Source organism: Crinia signifera, chromosome 11 (genome assembly GCF_055691185.1).
Source record: "Crinia signifera chromosome 11, ASM5569118v1, whole genome shotgun sequence".
NCBI lineage: Eukaryota > Metazoa > Chordata > Amphibia > Anura > Myobatrachidae > Crinia > Crinia signifera.
Window position 1 is genome coordinate 109,681,887 of NC_139227.1, and position 17,142 is coordinate 109,699,028.

Consider the following 17,142-nt stretch of genomic DNA (forward strand, 5'->3'; position numbering starts at 1 on the left):
TAAGCCATAGTGAATGAATCTAAAGGTTTTGCACATCTTACTTTTCTATGCTTTAACCGCAACCTGCACACAAAGATCAGAAAACGGAATGAAAATAAGGCACTGGTGAGATTTTAACTCAGGATCTCCTGTTTACTAGACAGGCGCTTTAACCAACTAAGCCACAGCACCACATGAAAGCTACTGTGTTACTTGAAAATTGCCTGCTTCTCTAAACTTCGTATAATGGTAACAAAATAAGCCAGAGTGAATAAATCTAAAGGTTTAAACCATCTAAGCCATAGCACCACATTTTAGATGCTGTGTTACTTGGAAATTACCGACTTCTTTAGACTTTGTATAATGATGACAAAGTAAGCCAGAGTGAATGAATCTAAAGGTTTTGCACATCTTACTTTTCTATGCATTAACAGCAACCTGCACACAAAGATCAGAAAACGGAATGAAAATAAGACACTGCTGAGATTTGAACTCAGGATCTCCTGTTCAACTAAGCCACAGCACCACATGAAAGCTGCTGTGTTACTTCAAAATTGCCTGCTTCTCTAAACTTCGTATAATGGTAACAAAATAAGCCAGTGTGAATAAATCTAAAGGTTTTAACCATCTAAGCCACAGCACCACATTTTAGATGCTGTGTTACTTGGAAATTACCGACTTCTTTAAACTTTGTATAATGATGACAAAGTAAGCCATAGTGAATGAATCTAAAGGTTTTGCACATCTTACTTTTCTATGCTTTAACCGCAACCTGCACACAAAGATCATAAAACGGAATGAAAATAAGGCACTGCTGAGATTTTAACTCAGGATCTCCTGTTTACTAGACAGGCGCTTTAACCAACTAAGCCACAGCACCACATGAAAGCTACTGTGTTACTTGAAAATTGCCTGCTTCTCTAAACTTCGTATAATGGTAACAAAATAAGCCAGAGTGAATAAATCTAAAGGTTTTAACCATCTAAGCCATAGCACCACATTTTAGATGCTGTGTTACTTGGAAATTACCGACTTCTTTAAACTTTGTATAATGATGACAAAGTAAGCCATAGTGAATGAATCTAAAGGTTTTGCACATCTTACTTTTCTATGCTTTAACCGCAACCTGCACACAAAGATCATAAAACGGAATGAAAATAAGGCACTGCTGAGATTTTAACTCAGGATCTCCTGTTTACTAGACAGGCGCTTTGACCAACTAAGCCACAGCACCACATGAAAGCTACTGTGTTACTTGAAAATTGTCTGCTTCTCTAAACTTCGTATAATAGTAACAAATTAAGCCAGAGTGAATAAATCTAAAGGTTTTAACCATCTAAGCCACAGCACCACATTTTAGATGCTGTGTTACTTGGAAATTACCGACTTCTTTAAACTTTGTATAATGATGACAAAGTAAGCCATAGTGAATGAATCTAAAGGTTCTGCACATCTTATTTTCTATGCTTTAACAGCAAACTTCAAACAAAGATCCTAAAACAGAATGAAAATAAGGCACTGCTGAGATTTGAACTCAGGATCTCCTGTTTACTAGACAGGCGCTTTGACCAACTAAGCCACAGCACCACATGAAAACTACTGTGTTAGTTGAAAATTGCCTGCTTCTCTAAACTTCGTATAATGGTAACAAATTAAGCCAGAGTGAATAAATCTAAAGGTTTTAACCATCTAAGCCACAGCACCACATTTTAGATGCTGTGTTACTTGGAAATTACCAACTTCTTTAAACTTTGTATACTGATGACAAAGTAAGCCAGAGTGAATGAATCTAAAGATTTTGCACATCTTACTTTTCTATGCTTTAACAGCAACCTGCACACAAAGATCAGAAAACGGAATGAAAATAAGGCACTGCTGAGATTTGAACTCAGGATCTCCTGTTTACTAGACAGGCGCTTTGACCAACTAAGCCACAGCACCACATGAAAGCTACCGTGTTACTTGAAAATTGTCTGCTTCTCTAAACTTCGTATAATGGTAACAAATTAAGCCAGAGTGAATAAATCTAAAGGTTTTAACCATCTAAGCCACAGCACCACATTTTAGATGCTGTGTTACTTGGAAATTACCGACTTCTTTAAACTCTGTATAATGATGACAAAGTAAGCCAGAGTGAATGAATCTAAAGATTTTGCACATCTTACTTTTCTATGCTTTAACCGCAACCTGCACACAAAGATCATAAAAAAGAATGAAAATAAGGCACTGCTGAGATTTTAACTCAGGATCTCCTGTATACTAGACAGGCGCTTTAACCAACTAAGCCACAGCACCACATGAAAGCTACTGTGTTACTTGAAAATTGCCTGCTTCTCTAAACTTCGTATAATGGTAACAAAATAAGCCAGAGTGAATAAATCTAAAGGTTTTAACCATCTAAGATATAGCACCACATTTTAGATGCTGTGTTACTTGGAAATTACAGACTTCTTTAAACTTTGTATAATGATGACAAAGTAAGCCATAGTGAATGAATCTAAAGGTTTTGCACATCTTACTTTTCTATGCTTTAACCGCAACCTGCACACAAAGATCATAAAACGGAATGAAAATAAGGCACTGCTGAGATTTGAACTCAGGATCTCCTGTTTACTAGACAGGCGCTTTGACCAACTAAGCCACAGCACCACATGAAAGCAACCATGTTACTTGAAAATTGTCTGCTTCTCTAAACTTCGTATAATGGTAACAAATTAAGCCAGAGTGAATAAATCTAAAGGTTTTAACCATCTAAGCCACAGCACCACATTTTAGATGCTGTGTTACTTGGAAATTACCGACTTCTTTAAACTTTGTATAATGATGACAAAGTAAGCCATAGTGAATGAATCTAAAGGTTTTGCACATCTTACTTTTCTATGCTTTAACCGCAACCTGCACACAAAGATCATAAAACGGAATGAAAATAAGGCACTGCTGAGATTTTAACTCAGGATCTCCTGTTTACTAGACAGGCGCTTTAACCAAGTAAGCCACAGCACCACATGAAAGCTACTGTGTTACTTGAAAATTGCCTGCTTCTCTAAACTTCGTATAATGGTAACAAAATAAGCCAGAGTGAATAAATCTAAAGGTTTTAACCATCTAAGCCATAGCACCACATTTTAGATGCTGTGTTACTTGGAAATTACCGACTTCTTTAAACTTTGTATAATGATGACAAAATAAGCCATAGTGAATGAATCTAAAGGTTTTGCACATCTTACTTTTCTATGCTTTAACCGCAACCTGCACACAAAGATCAGAAAACGGAATGAAAATAAGGCACTGGTGAGATTTTAACTCAGGATCTCCTGTTTACTAGACAGGCGCTTTAACCAACTAAGCCACAGCACCACATGAAAGCTACTGTGTTACTTGAAAATTGCCTGCTTCTCTAAACTTCGTATAATGGTAACAAAATAAGCCAGAGTGAATAAATCTAAAGGTTTTAACCATCTAAGCCATAGCACCACATTTTAGATGCTGTGTTACTTGGAAATTACCGACTTCTTTAGACTTTGTATAATGATGACAAAGTAAGCCAGAGTGAATGAATCTAAAGGTTTTGCACATCTTACTTTTCTATGCTTTAACCGCAACCTGCACACAAAGATCATAAAACGGAATGAAAATAAGGCACTGCTGAGATTTGAACTTAGGATCTCCTGTTTACTAGACAGGCGCTTTGACCAACTAAGCCACAGCACCACATGAAAGCTACCGTGTTACTTGAAAATTGTCTGCTTCTCTAAACTTCGTATAATGGTAACAAATTAAGCCAGAGTGAATAAATCTAAAGGTTTTAACCATCTAAGCCACAGCACCACATTTTAGATGCTGTGTTACTTGGAAATTACCGACTTCTTTAAACTCTGTATAATGATGACAAAGTAAGCCATAGTGAATGAATCTAAAGGTTTTGCACATCTTACTTTTCTATGCTTTAACCGCAACCTGCACACAAAGATCATAAAACGGAATGAAAATAAGACACTGCTGAGATTTGAACTCAGGACCTCCTGTTTACTAGACAGGCGCTTTAACCAACTAAGCCACAGCACCACATGAAAGCTACTGATTTACTTGAAAATTGCCTGCTTCTCTAAACTTCGTATAATGGTAACAAAATAAGCCAGAGTGAATAAATCTAAAGGTTTTAACCATCTAAGCCATAGCACCACATTTTAGATGCTGTGTTACTTGGAAATTACCGACTTCTTTAGACTTTGTATAATGATGACAAAGTAAGCCAGAGTGAATGAATCTAAAGGTTTTGCACATCTTACTTTTCTATGCTTTAACAGCAACCTGCACACAAAGATCAGAAAACGGAATGAAAATAAGACACTGCTGAGATTTGAACTCAGGATCTGCTGTTCAACTAAGCCACAGCACCACATGAAAGCTGCTGTGTTACTTCAAAATTGCCTGCTTCTCTAAACTTCATATAATGGTAACAAAATAAGCCAGTGTGAATAATTCTAAAGGTTTTAACCATCTAAGCCACAGCACCACATTTTAGATGCTGTGTTACTTGGAAATTACCGACTTCTTTAAACTTTGTATAATGATGACAAAGTAAGCCATAGTGAATGAATCTAAAGGTTTTGCACATCTTACTTTTCTATGCTTTAACAGCAAACTTCAAACAAAGATCCTAAAACAGAATGAAAATAAGGCACTGCTGAGATTTGAACTCAGGATCTCCTGTTTACTAGACAGGCGCTTTGACCAACTAAGCCACAGCACCACATGAAAGCTACTGTGTTAGTTGAAAATTGCCTGCTTCTCTAAACTTCGTATAATGGTAACAAATTAAGCCAGAGTGAATAAATCTAAAGGTTTTAACCATCTAAGCCACAGCACCACATTTTAGATGCTGTGTTACTTGGAAATTACCAACTTCTTTAAACTTTGTATACTGATGACAAAGTAAGCCAGAGTGAATGAATCTAAAGATTTTGCACATCTTACTTTTCTATGCTTTAACAGCAACCTGCACACAAAGATCAGAAAACGGAATGAAAATAAGGCACTGCTGAGATTTGAACTCAGGATCTCCTGTTTACTAGACAGGCGCTTTGACCAACTAAGCCACAGCACCACATGAAAGCTACCGTGTTACTTGAAAATTGTCTGCTTCTCTAAACTTCGTATAATGGTAACAAATTAAGCCAGAGTGAATAAATCTAAAGGTTTTAACCATCTAAGCCACAGCACCACATTTTAGATGCTGTGTTACTTGGAAATTACCGACTTCTTTAAACTTTGTATAATGATGACAAAGTAAGCCAGAGTGAATGAATCTAAAGATTTTGCACATCTTACTTTTCTATGCTTTAACCGCAACCTGCACACAAAGATCATAAAAAAGAATGAAAATAAGGCACTGCTGAGATTTTAACTCAGGATCTCCTGTATACTAGACAGGCGCTTTAACCAACTAAGCCACAGCACCACATGAAAGCTACTGTGTTACTTGAAAATTGTCTGCTTCTCTAAACTTCGTATAATGGTAAAAAATTAAGCCAGAGTGAATAAATCTAAAGGTTTTAACCATCTAAGCCACAGCACCACATTTTAGATGCTGTGTTACTTGGAAATTACCGACTTCTTTAAACTCTGTATAATGATGACAAAGTAAGCCAGAGTGAATAAATCTAAAGATTTTGCACATCTTACTTTTCTATGCTTTAACACAGGGCTGGGCAACACCGGCCCTCCAGATGTTAGTGAACTACACATCCCAGGATGCTTTGCATTAGTTTTGCTATGTGGCCATGCTGAAACTGATGCAAGGCATGCTGGGATGTGTAGTTCATCAACATCTGGAGGGCCGTTGTTGCCCAGCCCTGCTTTAACAGCAACCTGCACACAAAGATCAGAAAACGGAATGAAAATAAGGCACTGCTGAGATTTGAACTCAGGATCTCCTGTTTACTAGACAGGCGCTTTAACCAACTAAGCCACAGCACCACATGAAAGCTACTGATTTACTTGAAAATTGCCTGCTTCTCTAAACTTCGTATAATGGTAACAAAATAAGCCAGAGTGAATAAATCTAAAGGTTTTAACCATCTAAGCCATAGCACCACATTTTAGATGCTGTGTTACTTGGAAATTACCGACTTCTTTAGACTTTGTATAATGATGACAAAGTAAGCCAGAGTGAATGAATCTAAAGGTTTTGCACATCTTACTTTTCTATGCTTTAACAGCAACCTGCACACAAAGATCAGAAAACGGAATGAAAATAAGACACTGCTGAGATTTGAACTCAGGATCTCCTGTTCAACTAAGCCACAGCACCACATGAAAGCTGCTGTGTTACTTCAAAATTGCCTGCTTCTCTAAACTTCGTATAATGGTAACAAAATAAGCCAGTGTGAATAAATCTAAAGGTTTTAACCATCTAAGCCACAGCACCACATTTTAGATGCTGTGTTACTTGGAAATTAACGACTTCTTTAAACTTTGTATAATGATGACAAAGTAAGCCATAGTGAATGAATCTAAAGGTTTTGCACATCTTACTTTTCTATGCTTTAACCGCAACCTGCACACAAAGATCATAAAACGGAATGAAAATAAGGCACTGCTGAGATTTTAACTCAGGATCTCCTGTTTACTAGACAGGCGCTTTAACCAAGTAAGCCACAGCACCACATGAAAGCTACTGTGTTACTTGAAAATTGCCTGCTTCTCTAAACTTCGTATAATGGTAACAAAATAAGCCAGAGTGAATAAATCTAAAGGTTTTAACCATCTAAGCCATAGCACCACATTTTAGATGCTGTGTTACTTGGAAATTACCGACTTCTTTAGACTTTGTATAATGATGACAAAGTAAGCCAAAGTGAATGAATCTAAAGGTTTTGCACATCTTACTTTTCTATGCATTAACAGCAACCTGCACACAAAGATCAGAAAACGGAATGAAAATAAGACACTGCTGAGATTTGAACTCAGGATCTCCTGTTCAACTAAGCCACAGCACCACATGAAAGCTGCTGTGTTACTTCAAAATTGCCTGCTTCTCTAAACTTCGTATAATGGTAACAAAATAAGCCAGTGTGAATAAATCTAAAGGTTTTAACCATCTAAGCCACAGCACCACATTTTAGATGCTGTGTACTTGGAAATTACCGACTTCTTTAAACTTTGTATAATGATGACAAAGTAAGCCATAGTGAATGAATCTAAAGGTTTTGCACATCTTACTTTTCTATGCTTTAACCGCAACCTGCACACAAAGATCATAAAACGGAATGAAAATAAGGCACTGCTGAGATTTTAACTCAGGATCTCCTGTTTACTAGACAGGCGCTTTAACCAACTAAGCCACAGCACCACATGAAAGCTACTGTGTTACTTGAAAATTGCCTGCTTCTCTAAACTTCGTATAATGGTAACAAAATAAGCCAGAGTGAATAAATCTAAAGGTTTTAACCATCTAAGCCATAGCACCACATTTTAGATGCTGTGTTACTTGGAAATTACCGACTTCTTTAAACTTTGTATAATGATGACAAAGTAAGCCATAGTGAATGAATCTAAAGGTTTTGCACATCTTACTTTTCTATGCTTTAACCGCAACCTGCACACAAAGATCATAAAACGGAATGAAAATAAGGCACTGCTGAGATTTGAACTTAGGATCTCCTGTTTACTAGACAGGCGCTTTGACCAACTAAGCCACAGCACCACATGAAAGCTACCGTGTTACTTGAAAATTGTCTGCTTCTCTAAACTTCGTATAATGGTAACAAATTAAGCCAGAGTGAATAAATCTAAAGGTTTTAACCATCTAAGCCACAGCACCACATTTTAGATGCTGTGTTACTTGGAAATTACCGACTTCTTTAGACTTTGTATAATGATGACAAAGTAAGCCAGAGTGAATGAATCTAAAGGTTTTGCACATCTTACTTTTCTATGCTTTAACAGCAACCTGCACACAAAGATCAGAAAACGGAATGAAAATAAGACACTGCTGAGATTTGAACTCAGGATCTCCTGTTCAACTAAGCCACAGCACCACATGAAAGCTGCTGTGTTACTTCAAAATTGCCTGCTTCTCTAAACTTCATATAATGGTAACAAAATAAGCCAGTGTGAATAATTCTAAAGGTTTTAACCATCTAAGCCACAGCACCACATTTTAGATGCTGTGTTACTTGGAAATTACCGACTTCTTTAAACTTTGTATAATGATGACAAAGTAAGCCATAGTGAATGAATCTAAAGGTTTTGCACATCTTACTTTTCTATGCTTTAACCGCAACCTGCACACAAAGATCATAAAACGGAATGAAAATAAGGCACTGCTGAGATTTTAACTCAGGATCTCCTGTTTACTAGACAGGCGCTTTAACCAAGTAAGCCACAGCACCACATGAAAGCTACTGTGTTACTTGAAAATTGCCTGCTTCTCTAAACTTCGTATAATGGTAACAAAATATGCCAGAGTGAATAAATCTAAAGGTTTTAACCATCTAAGCCATAGCACCACATTTTAGATGCTGTGTTACTTGGAAATTACCGACTTCTTTAAACTTTGTATAATGATGACAAAATAAGCCATAGTGAATGAATCTAAAGGTTTTGCACATCTTACTTTTCTATGCTTTAACCGCAACCTGCACACAAAGATCAGAAAACGGAATGAAAATAAGGCACTGGTGAGATTTTAACTCAGGATCTCCTGTTTACTAGACAGGCGCTTTAACCAACTAAGCCACAGCACCACATGAAAGCTACTGTGTTACTTGAAAATTGCCTGCTTCTCTAAACTTCGTATAATGGTAACAAAATAAGCCAGAGTGAATAAATCTAAAGGTTTTAACCATCTAAGCCATAGCACCACATTTTAGATGCTGTGTTACTTGGAAATTACCGACTTCTTTAGACTTTGTATAATGATGACAAAGTAAGCCAGAGTGAATGAATCTAAAGGTTTTGCACATCTTACTTTTCTATGCATTAACAGCAACCTGCACACAAAGATCAGAAAACGGAATGAAAATAAGACACTGCTGAGATTTGAACTCAGGATCTCCTGTTCAACTAAGCCACAGCACCACATGAAAGCTGCTGTGTTACTTCAAAATTGCCTGCTTCTCTAAACTTCGTATAATGGTAACAAAATAAGCCAGTGTGAATAAATCTAAAGGTTTTAACCATCTAAGCCACAGCACCACATTTTAGATGCTGTGTTACTTGGAAATTACCGACTTCTTTAAACTTTGTATAATGATGACAAAGTAAGCCATAGTGAATGAATCTAAAGGTTTTGCACATCTTACTTTTCTATGCTTTAACCGCAACCTGCACACAAAGATCATAAAACGGAATGAAAATAAGGCACTGCTGAGATTTTAACTCAGGATCTCCTGTTTACTAGACAGGCGCTTTAACCAACTAAGCCACAGCACCACATGAAAGCTACTGTGTTACTTGAAAATTGCCTGCTTCTCTAAACTTCGTATAATGGTAACAAAATAAGCCAGAGTGAATAAATCTAAAGGTTTTAACCATCTAAGCCATAGCACCACATTTTAGATGCTGTGTTACTTGGAAATTACCGACTTCTTTAAACTTTGTATAATGATGACAAAGTAAGCCATAGTGAATGAATCTAAAGGTTTTGCACATCTTACTTTTCTATGCTTTAACCGCAACCTGCACACAAAGATCATAAAACGGAATGAAAATAAGGCACTGCTGAGATTTGAACTCAGGATCTCCTGTTTACTAGACAGGCGCTTTGACCAACTAAGCCACAGCACCACATGAAAGCTACTGTGTTACTTGAAAATTGTCTGCTTCTCTAAACTTCGTATAATAGTAACAAATTAAGCCAGAGTGAATAAATCTAAAGGTTTTAACCATCTAAGCCACAGCACCACATTTTAGATGCTGTGTTACTTGGAAATTACCGACTTCTTTAAACTTTGTATAATGATGACAAAGTAAGCCATAGTGAATGAATCTAAAGGTTCTGCACATCTTATTTTCTATGCTTTAACAGCAAACTTCAAACAAAGATCCTAAAACAGAATGAAAATAAGGCACTGCTGAGATTTGAACTCAGGATCTCCTGTTTACTAGACAGGCGCTTTGACCAACTAAGCCACAGCACCACATGAAAACTACTGTGTTAGTTGAAAATTGCCTGCTTCTCTAAACTTCGTATAATGGTAACAAATTAAGCCAGAGTGAATAAATCTAAAGGTTTTAACCATCTAAGCCACAGCACCACATTTTAGATGCTGTGTTACTTGGAAATTACCGACTTCTTTAAACTTTGTATACTGATGACAAAGTAAGCCAGAGTGAATGAATCTAAAGATTTTGCACATCTTACTTTTCTATGCTTTAACAGCAACCTGCACACAAAGATCAGAAAACGGAATGAAAATAAGGCACTGCTGAGATTTGAACTCAGGATCTCCTGTTTACTAGACAGGCGCTTTGACCAACTAAGCCACAGCACCACATGAAAGCTACCGTGTTACTTGAAAATTGTCTGCTTCTCTAAACTTCGTATAATGGTAACAAAATAAGCCAGAGTGAATAAATCTAAAGGTTTTAACCATCTAAGCCATAGCACCACATTTTAGATGCTGTGTTACTTGGAAATTACCGACTTCTTTAGACTTTGTATAATGATGACAAAGTAAGCCAGAGTGAATGAATCTAAAGGTTTTGCACATCTTACTTTTCTATGCATTAACAGCAACCTGCACACAAAGATCAGAAAACGGAATGAAAATAAGACACTGCTGAGATTTGAACTCAGGATCTCCTGTTCAACTAAGCCACAGCACCACATGAAAGCTGCTGTGTTACTTCAAAATTGCCTGCTTCTCTAAACTTCGTATAATGGTAACAAAATAAGCCAGTGTGAATAAATCTAAAGGTTTTAACCATCTAAGCCATAGCACCACATTTTAGATGCTGTGTAATTGGAAATTACCGACTTCTTTAAACTTTGTATAATGATGACAAAGTAAGCCATAGTGAATGAATCTAAAGGTTTTGCACATCTTACTTTTCTATGCTTTAACCGCAACCTGCACACAAAGATCATAAAACGGAATGAAAATAAGGCACTGCTGAGATTTGAACTCAGGATCTCCTGTTTACTAGACAGGCGCTTTAACCAACTAAGCCACAGCACCACATGAAAGCTACGGTGTTACTTGAAAATTGCCTGCTTCTCTAAACTTCGTATAATGGTAACAAAATAAGCCAGAGTGAATAAATCTAAAGGTTTTAACCATCTAAGCCATAGCACCACATTTTAGATGCTGTGTTACTTGGAAATTACCGACTTCTTTAAACTTTGTATAATGATGACAAAGTAAGCCATAGTGAATGAATCTAAAGGTTTTGCACATCTTACTTTTCTATGCTTTAACCGCAACCTGCACACAAAGATCATAAAACGGAATGAAAATAAGGCACTGCTGAGATTTGAACTTAGGATCTCCTGTTTACTAGACAGGCGCTTTGACCAACTAAGCCACAGCACCACATGAAAGCTACCGTGTTACTTGAAAATTGTCTGCTTCTCTAAACTTCGTATAATGGTAACAAATTAAGCCAGAGTGAATAAATCTAAAGGTTTTAACCATCTAAGCCACAGCACCACATTTTAGATGCTGTGTTACTTGGAAATTACCGACTTCTTTAAACTCTGTATAATGATGACAAAGTAAGCCATAGTGAATGAATCTAAAGGTTTTGCACATCTTACTTTTCTATGCTTTAACCGCAACCTGCACACAAAGATCATAAAACGGAATGAAAATAAGACACTGCTGAGATTTGAACTCAGGACCTCCTGTTTACTAGACAGGCGCTTTAACCAACTAAGCCACAGCACCACATGAAAGCTACTGATTTACTTGAAAATTGCCTGCTTCTCTAAACTTCGTATAATGGTAACAAAATAAGCCAGAGTGAATAAATCTAAAGGTTTTAACCATCTAAGCCATAGCACCACATTTTAGATGCTGTGTTACTTGGAAATTACCGACTTCTTTAGACTTTGTATAATGATGACAAAGTAAGCCAGAGTGAATGAATCTAAAGGTTTTGCACATCTTACTTTTCTATGCTTTAACAGCAACCTGCACACAAAGATCAGAAAACGCAATGAAAATAAGACACTGCTGAGATTTGAACTCAGGATCTCCTGTTCAACTAAGCCACAGCACCACATGAAAGCTGCTGTGTTACTTCAAAATTGCCTGCTTCTCTAAACTTCATATAATGGTAACAAAATAAGCCAGTGTGAATAATTCTAAAGGTTTTAACCATCTAAGCCACAGCACCACATTTTAGATGCTGTGTTACTTGGAAATTACCGACTTCTTTAAACTTTGTATAATGATGACAAAGTAAGCCATAGTGAATGAATCTAAAGGTTTTGCACATCTTACTTTTCTATGCTTTAACCGCAACCTGCACACAAAGATCATAAAACGGAATGAAAATAAGGCACTGCTGAGATTTTAACTCAGGATCTCCTGTTTACTAGACAGGCGCTTTAACCAAGTAAGCCACAGCACCACATGAAAGCTACTGTGTTACTTGAAAATTGCCTGCTTCTCTAAACTTCGTATAATGGTAACAAAATAAGCCAGAGTGAATAAATCTAAAGGTTTTAACCATCTAAGCCATAGCACCACATTTTAGATGCTGTGTTACTTGGAAATTACCGACTTCTTTAAACTTTGTATAATGATGACAAAATAAGCCATAGTGAATGAATCTAAAGGTTTTGCACATCTTACTTTTCTATGCTTTAACCGCAACCTGCACACAAAGATCAGAAAACGGAATGAAAATAAGGCACTGGTGAGATTTTAACTCAGGATCTCCTGTTTACTAGACAGGCGCTTTAACCAACTAAGCCACAGCACCACATGAAAGCTACTGTGTTACTTGAAAATTGCCTGCTTCTCTAAACTTCGTATAATGGTAACAAAATAAGCCAGAGTGAATAAATCTAAAGGTTTAAACCATCTAAGCCATAGCACCACATTTTAGATGCTGTGTTACTTGGAAATTACCGACTTCTTTAGACTTTGTATAATGATGACAAAGTAAGCCAGAGTGAATGAATCTAAAGGTTTTGCACATCTTACTTTTCTATGCATTAACAGCAACCTGCACACAAAGATCAGAAAACGGAATGAAAATAAGACACTGCTGAGATTTGAACTCAGGATCTCCTGTTCAACTAAGCCACAGCACCACATGAAAGCTGCTGTGTTACTTCAAAATTGCCTGCTTCTCTAAACTTCGTATAATGGTAACAAAATAAGCCAGTGTGAATAAATCTAAAGGTTTTAACCATCTAAGCCACAGCACCACATTTTAGATGCTGTGTTACTTGGAAATTACCGACTTCTTTAAACTTTGTATAATGATGACAAAGTAAGCCATAGTGAATGAATCTAAAGGTTTTGCACATCTTACTTTTCTATGCTTTAACCGCAACCTGCACACAAAGATCATAAAACGGAATGAAAATAAGGCACTGCTGAGATTTTAACTCAGGATCTCCTGTTTACTAGACAGGCGCTTTAACCAACTAAGCCACAGCACCACATGAAAGCTACTGTGTTACTTGAAAATTGCCTGCTTCTCTAAACTTCGTATAATGGTAACAAAATAAGCCAGAGTGAATAAATCTAAAGGTTTTAACCATCTAAGCCATAGCACCACATTTTAGATGCTGTGTTACTTGGAAATTACCGACTTCTTTAAACTTTGTATAATGATGACAAAGTAAGCCATAGTGAATGAATCTAAAGGTTTTGCACATCTTACTTTTCTATGCTTTAACCGCAACCTGCACACAAAGATCATAAAACGGAATGAAAATAAGGCACTGCTGAGATTTTAACTCAGGATCTCCTGTTTACTAGACAGGCGCTTTGACCAACTAAGCCACAGCACCACATGAAAGCTACTGTGTTACTTGAAAATTGTCTGCTTCTCTAAACTTCGTATAATAGTAACAAATTAAGCCAGAGTGAATAAATCTAAAGGTTTTAACCATCTAAGCCACAGCACCACATTTTAGATGCTGTGTTACTTGGAAATTACCGACTTCTTTAAACTTTGTATAATGATGACAAAGTAAGCCATAGTGAATGAATCTAAAGGTTCTGCACATCTTATTTTCTATGCTTTAACAGCAAACTTCAAACAAAGATCCTAAAACAGAATGAAAATAAGGCACTGCTGAGATTTGAACTCAGGATCTCCTGTTTACTAGACAGGCGCTTTGACCAACTAAGCCACAGCACCACATGAAAACTACTGTGTTAGTTGAAAATTGCCTGCTTCTCTAAACTTCGTATAATGGTAACAAATTAAGCCAGAGTGAATAAATCTAAAGGTTTTAACCATCTAAGCCACAGCACCACATTTTAGATGCTGTGTTACTTGGAAATTACCAACTTCTTTAAACTTTGTATACTGATGACAAAGTAAGCCAGAGTGAATGAATCTAAAGATTTTGCACATCTTACTTTTCTATGCTTTAACAGCAACCTGCACACAAAGATCAGAAAACGGAATGAAAATAAGGCACTGCTGAGATTTGAACTCAGGATCTCCTGTTTACTAGACAGGCGCTTTGACCAACTAAGCCACAGCACCACATGAAAGCTACCGTGTTACTTGAAAATTGTCTGCTTCTCTAAACTTCGAATAATGGTAACAAATTAAGCCAGAGTGAATAAATCTAAAGGTTTTAACCATCTAAGCCACAGCACCACATTTTAGATGCTGTGTTACTTGGAAATTACCGACTTCTTTAAACTCTGTATAATGATGACAAAGTAAGCCAGAGTGAATGAATCTAAAGATTTTGCACATCTTACTTTTCTATGCTTTAACCGCAACCTGCACACAAAGATCATAAAAAAGAATGAAAATAAGGCACTGCTGAGATTTTAACTCAGGATCTCCTGTATACTAGACAGGCGCTTTAACCAACTAAGCCACAGCACCACATGAAAGCTACTGTGTTACTTGAAAATTGCCTGCTTCTCTAAACTTCGTATAATGGTAACAAAATAAGCCAGAGTGAATAAATCTAAAGGTTTTAACCATCTAAGATATAGCACCACATTTTAGATGCTGTGTTACTTGGAAATTACAGACTTCTTTAAACTTTGTATAATGATGACAAAGTAAGCCATAGTGAATGAATCTAAAGGTTTTGCACATCTTACTTTTCTATGCTTTAACCGCAACCTGCACACAAAGATCATAAAACGGAATGAAAATAAGGCACTGCTGAGATTTGAACTCAGGATCTCCTGTTTACTAGACAGGCGCTTTGACCAACTAAGCCACAGCACCACATGAAAGCAACCATGTTACTTGAAAATTGTCTGCTTCTCTAAACTTCGTATAATGGTAACAAATTAAGCCAGAGTGAATAAATCTAAAGGTTTTAACCATCTAAGCCACAGCACCACATTTTAGATGCTGTGTTACTTGGAAATTACCGACTTCTTTAAACTTTGTATAATGATGACAAAGTAAGCCATAGTGAATGAATCTAAAGGTTTTGCACATCTTACTTTTCTATGCTTTAACCGCAACCTGCACACAAAGATCATAAAACGGAATGAAAATAAGGCACTGCTGAGATTTTAACTCAGGATCTCCTGTTTACTAGACAGGCGCTTTAACCAAGTAAGCCACAGCACCACATGAAAGCTACTGTGTTACTTGAAAATTGCCTGCTTCTCTAAACTTCGTATAATGGTAACAAAATAAGCCAGAGTGAATAAATCTAAAGGTTTTAACCATCTAAGCCATAGCACCACATTTTAGATGCTGTGTTACTTGGAAATTACCGACTTCTTTAAACTTTGTATAATGATGACAAAATAAGCCATAGTGAATGAATCTAAAGGTTTTGCACATCTTACTTTTCTATGCTTTAACCGCAACCTGCACACAAAGATCAGAAAACGGAATGAAAATAAGGCACTGGTGAGATTTTAACTCAGGATCTCCTGTTTACTAGACAGGCGCTTTAACCAACTAAGCCACAGCACCACATGAAAGCTACTGTGTTACTTGAAAATTGCCTGCTTCTCTAAACTTCGTATAATGGTAACAAAATAAGCCAGAGTGAATAAATCTAAAGGTTTTAACCATCTAAGCCATAGCACCACATTTTAGATGCTGTGTTACTTGGAAATTACCGACTTCTTTAGACTTTGTATAATGATGACAAAGTAAGCCAGAGTGAATGAATCTAAAGGTTTTGCACATCTTACTTTTCTATGCATTAACAGCAACCTGCACACAAAGATCAGAAAACGGAATGAAAATAAGACACTGCTGAGATTTGAACTCAGGATCTCCTGTTCAACTAAGCCACAGCACCACATGAAAGCTGCTGTGTTACTTCAAAATTGCCTGCTTCTCTAAACTTCGTATAATGGTAACAAAATAAGCCAGTGTGAATAAATCTAAAGGTTTTAACCATCTAAGCCACAGCACCACATTTTAGATGCTGTGTTACTTGGAAATTACCGACTTCTTTAAACTTTGTATAATGATGACAAAGTAAGCCATAGTGAATGAATCTAAAGGTTTTGCACATCTTACTTTTCTATGCTTTAACCGCAACCTGCACACAAAGATCATAAAACGGAATGAAAATAAGGCACTGCTGAGATTTTAACTCAGGATCTCCTGTTTACTAGACAGGCGCTTTAACCAACTAAGCCACAGCACCACATGAAAGCTACTGTGTTACTTGAAAATTGCCTGCTTCTCTAAACTTCGTATAATGGTAACAAAATAAGCCAGAGTGAATAAATCTAAAGGTTTTAACCATCTAAGCCATAGCACCACATTTTAGATGCTGTGTTACTTGGAAATTACCGACTTCTTTAAACTTTGTATAATGATGACAAAGTAAGCCATAGTGAATGAATCTAAAGGTTTTGCACATCTTACTTTTCTATGCTTTAACCGCAACCTGCACACAAAGATCATAAAACGGAATGAAAATAAGGCACTGCTGAGATTTTAACTCAGGATCTCCTGTTTACTAGACAGGCGCTTTGACCAACTAAGCCACAGCACCACATGAAAGCTACTGTGTTA

At 36.8% G+C, this 17,142-nt stretch overlaps 15 non-coding genes across 15 annotated transcripts; all 15 read right to left on the minus strand.

The window, feature by feature from the left end:
* Positions 1–1,492: 1,492 nt before the first annotated feature.
* On the minus strand, positions 1,493–1,566 carry TRNAT-AGU (transfer RNA threonine (anticodon AGU)). The gene has a single exon. It is a non-coding gene; the product is annotated as a tRNA-Thr (tRNA).
* Positions 1,567–1,846: 280 nt separating this feature from the next.
* TRNAT-AGU (transfer RNA threonine (anticodon AGU)) lies at positions 1,847–1,920 on the minus strand. Its single transcript has one exon. It is a non-coding gene; the product is annotated as a tRNA-Thr (tRNA).
* A 634-nt stretch (positions 1,921–2,554) lies between these two features.
* On the minus strand, positions 2,555–2,628 carry TRNAT-AGU (transfer RNA threonine (anticodon AGU)). The gene has a single exon. It is a non-coding gene; the product is annotated as a tRNA-Thr (tRNA).
* Positions 2,629–3,970: 1,342 nt separating this feature from the next.
* TRNAT-AGU (transfer RNA threonine (anticodon AGU)) lies at positions 3,971–4,044 on the minus strand. Its single transcript has one exon. It is a non-coding gene; the product is annotated as a tRNA-Thr (tRNA).
* A 614-nt stretch (positions 4,045–4,658) lies between these two features.
* On the minus strand, positions 4,659–4,732 carry TRNAT-AGU (transfer RNA threonine (anticodon AGU)). The gene has a single exon. It is a non-coding gene; the product is annotated as a tRNA-Thr (tRNA).
* A 280-nt stretch (positions 4,733–5,012) lies between these two features.
* TRNAT-AGU (transfer RNA threonine (anticodon AGU)) lies at positions 5,013–5,086 on the minus strand. The gene has a single exon. It is a non-coding gene; the product is annotated as a tRNA-Thr (tRNA).
* A 798-nt stretch (positions 5,087–5,884) lies between these two features.
* Positions 5,885–5,958, minus strand: TRNAT-AGU (transfer RNA threonine (anticodon AGU)). Its single transcript has one exon. It is a non-coding gene; the product is annotated as a tRNA-Thr (tRNA).
* A 3,739-nt stretch (positions 5,959–9,697) lies between these two features.
* Positions 9,698–9,771, minus strand: TRNAT-AGU (transfer RNA threonine (anticodon AGU)). The gene has a single exon. It is a non-coding gene; the product is annotated as a tRNA-Thr (tRNA).
* Positions 9,772–10,050: 279 nt separating this feature from the next.
* On the minus strand, positions 10,051–10,124 carry TRNAT-AGU (transfer RNA threonine (anticodon AGU)). The gene has a single exon. It is a non-coding gene; the product is annotated as a tRNA-Thr (tRNA).
* Positions 10,125–10,404: 280 nt separating this feature from the next.
* Positions 10,405–10,478, minus strand: TRNAT-AGU (transfer RNA threonine (anticodon AGU)). The gene has a single exon. It is a non-coding gene; the product is annotated as a tRNA-Thr (tRNA).
* Positions 10,479–11,091: 613 nt separating this feature from the next.
* On the minus strand, positions 11,092–11,165 carry TRNAT-AGU (transfer RNA threonine (anticodon AGU)). Its single transcript has one exon. It is a non-coding gene; the product is annotated as a tRNA-Thr (tRNA).
* Positions 11,166–11,799: 634 nt separating this feature from the next.
* On the minus strand, positions 11,800–11,873 carry TRNAT-AGU (transfer RNA threonine (anticodon AGU)). The gene has a single exon. It is a non-coding gene; the product is annotated as a tRNA-Thr (tRNA).
* A 2,363-nt stretch (positions 11,874–14,236) lies between these two features.
* On the minus strand, positions 14,237–14,310 carry TRNAT-AGU (transfer RNA threonine (anticodon AGU)). The gene has a single exon. It is a non-coding gene; the product is annotated as a tRNA-Thr (tRNA).
* A 280-nt stretch (positions 14,311–14,590) lies between these two features.
* On the minus strand, positions 14,591–14,664 carry TRNAT-AGU (transfer RNA threonine (anticodon AGU)). Its single transcript has one exon. It is a non-coding gene; the product is annotated as a tRNA-Thr (tRNA).
* Positions 14,665–15,298: 634 nt separating this feature from the next.
* TRNAT-AGU (transfer RNA threonine (anticodon AGU)) lies at positions 15,299–15,372 on the minus strand. Its single transcript has one exon. It is a non-coding gene; the product is annotated as a tRNA-Thr (tRNA).
* Between the last annotated feature and the right edge of the window lie 1,770 nt (positions 15,373–17,142).